The following is a 3,495-nucleotide window of genomic DNA, read 5'->3' as shown; positions in this document are numbered from 1 at the left end:
CACCACCACCAACTTCATCTTTACCATTTCACTGTGTCCAAGATGGAGGCGTGTCCAGCAGTCATCAAACCGACCCTCAGTTTAGCACGGCTTCCAGGGGGGGGCCATGCTTCACAAACTTAATTTTTCTAGGGCACAGTTCGCCTGTCATGGAGCACGGTTTGATGCGACATGGAGATCAGACGTGAGATCATCAACATCAGAAGTGTGTGAGTGTGAAAGACTTTGTCTCAAAGTCTGTTTTTACAGCTGCCGCGTGTTAGCAGGCAGACTATATGTTCCTGTACTGTGCAATAAAAGGGACAGTGTCTACAGGAAGAATGATTTAACAGGAAAACAAAGTGATGAGTAGAACAATGACGTGGTGGTCCACGTGGGAAATGTTCGTCATTTTTCCAGACCACTCAAAGAGTTTGTGTGTAGTTTTATTTTTTGCTGATAAGTTAAATAGGTTATGGTGAATGACGGGAAACACTACAGAACACTTTTGAAAGTTGTCGGGGCTATCTTTTCTGTTTTCTAATCACCTATATGATTAGCTAACATGTTTGTAACTAAGCTCTCCACAGTTTGTATTAGTAACCCTGTTCAATCTAATGCAATCCAATATAAAGCCCTTTTTTAGATCCGGTTTTAAAAGGGCTGATTTAACTATAGTGTCATTTTTTGGTTATGGGTCGTGTTGCGTCAGACTGCATTATGTTGAGCGGTGTTTCTAATATCCCACCGCCTCATGTATGTTCTTGATACATGTGTAGAGATTTGACTTTCATTTTGTTTTTCACTGTATAGAACATTTTCTGCATTTTTTGCTCAGGTAAACCTTCTTTGAGATATTAGGGTCAGTGTGTGTTCTACTTTTATTTGTGTTTATTACGCAGCCGGCTGAATCACCTTAGATCTTTAAAGCAACGCAAAGAAAATATCCTTTATTTGAACTAAGTAATGAAGCAAACTAAGATCCCAACACAGAGGCTTCTAAAAGACTAAGCTGTGAGATGTCAAATCAAATCCTTACCCCAGTATCAGAGTGGGTTTGGTTGTGTTACGGGAGCGTATTAAAGCATCTGAACGCCATCCTTTCCTTTCCAGGGACAATTTACAAGTGAAAGAAAATTCCCTTTTTTATGAATTTAGTTTGATGATATTCTCATTTTAATTACTTATGAGCTCCACATTCTGATGCAAAATAAATGAATGACCACTCGTATACAGATAAGCACAGGAACAGATGTTTTATTTCACAATGAAATGCAGAACTATGATTCTTTAATTTGGCGTACTGCTTGAATAGAATTGACAAAGAGCGTAAAAGCAGATCTTCAGAGAAACTAACACATCAACATTTTGGCACATTTATTGTCCAACACGATAAGATCATCCCCTTCTTTTATCTGATTGTTCGTATTCACTGCACTTAATTGTTGCAAAATGTCTTTGCTCTCTAACTAATGTTCTGTTTTACAAGCAGGCATAAAGCATTCATCTGTATTACAGGTGCAACACTCAGCAAGCAACAGACCGTTAAGGTAACATTTGAATATATTACAAATAAAATGAATGTTTACACATGTAAAAGGGTAAATGTTTTTTTCCCTAACCGAACCTTAGACAGGAGTGTTGCACCTCTTAGCTGAAAGTCAAGATTACGACTATTTTTCTATGTTTAAGTCAGAATTTCGTTTTTTTGTGTATGTATAAACCAAAGTGTATCTTTGCTTCGAGCTTTACCCGATGTACCGGCTGTTTATGTTAATATCTTCGTAACCAAAGGCAAATATGTTCAACACTTATTTCTTCTATTAACTTTTATTTATCTTTGTGCTTGGGCTGATTTTCTTTTTCCACTACACGTTTCATTTGGGTACAATTTAATGCCACCATTTGTTATATTGATAAATAAAAGAAAAATGTCTCCTATCATACTAGTTTTAAATATTCAGCAGCAAGGTTGAAAACATAAGTTACCATGTTGTGGGTGTTGTGGTTTTTTCCAAGCTGTTTATGATTGATCATTTGTGAAAGAGTACAAATAAACAATACAACGAAGATGTGAGTTTGGCTATTTTTTAGGTTTAAAACATTTGAGATGGAGAACAATGATCGGGAGCTTCAAGCAGACCAATTATAAGCTTTTGTTTGAAATGAAAACTGTCTTTTTTCAAACCTTGGTATCGTTTTTATTATTCATGAGTTTTTAGGTTTTGAAGCTCTTGAAATATTTTCCCAAGAATTGAAGAGAGTAAGAAGATAAAGAACTTAACAAGAAAGTGATGACGAGCATGACTCTTTTACTTATTTTTAAATGGGCCCTATAATGCTTTTTGGGGGGGGTTTCCCTTTCCTGTAGTGCATGTGTTATCTAGGTTTGTGTGCATGTAAATGGTCTACAAAGGTTAAAATCCCAACGTGCTCTCCCACACACTCCCCCCTGCTTGAAATGCCTCCAATGGACTCCTTTGTTTACTGTATCACACTCATACTTATATTGCTAGCGTGTCCAGCTTATTGCTTGTGATTGGCTAAAGGGTGAGATATCTCTAAGCGGTTGACCAATCACAACAGAGCCAGCCAGCTAACTAATCAGAGCAGACTGGGCTCTGGTTTCAGACAGAGGGTGAAAAGAGGTGCTGCAGCACAGGCAGTATGAGAAAAATAAAGAGCTTTTTCAACATTAAAGCATTTAAACATGTCACATTAGAGACACAACATACGAATATGAACCTGGAAAAATCTGCATTTCACAACTAGGTTTCATTTTACAATAATGATGTGCTCTAAGCTGCTAGAATACCGCCTTTTATCCTGATGTGAAGGTTGAATCTGTCTTATTCAGTCCCTGATTTCCCACTCACGGCAGTCCTGGCACCGGATGAATAATGACCTGCGTGTAGTGAGAGACTTCGCAGCGCTGCATGAAACCCATCCAAGAAGGCTCGGGTGAATAATTGGCTGATGAGCAAATAAGTCTTTAATTACCTGGCGTGTGGCTTTTTTCCCTTTTCTGCAGAGTTTTTGTGTTTTGGGATGGGCTTGTTATCATCGGTGCCAAAGAAGGTCCAAATGTTTTAATTAAACAGATACCAGAGGACTCAGGTCTGTCCCTGCCTGCCACCATGATGAGTGGTGGGGGAAGAGGACAGATGGACGATAAGCTGCGCTCTCCCTCCTCCCTCTGAACGCTGCCAGATCTTTTTCAATGGACCGCATAAACAATCTGGTGTCCCACTCACATGCTCTTACGGATTAAAAGCAGCTGCAGCTCTCATCCCTCTGCGTAAGGCAACATTAGTGCGACCTGACCTGCCGCATCAAACACCACCACCACTCAGATGCACTTTCACTGCCTCTCACGCAGACACCCTTTCATGTTCACATGTATCAAAGGATTGTAGATGTGCGGGGCAGTACTCCTAAAAGATGAATTGTGAATCAGGTAGCTCTGAAGCCTTTCAATGTTCTCCACTTGAAGATTACATGGGGGTTAGACCACCT

Source organism: Notothenia coriiceps, unplaced genomic scaffold (genome assembly GCF_000735185.1).
Source record: "Notothenia coriiceps isolate Sejong01 unplaced genomic scaffold, NC01 NC01_scaffold00000339, whole genome shotgun sequence".
NCBI classification, from domain to species: Eukaryota; Metazoa; Chordata; class Actinopteri; order Perciformes; family Nototheniidae; genus Notothenia; species Notothenia coriiceps.
Note: the sequence above shows the minus strand (reverse complement) of the source record.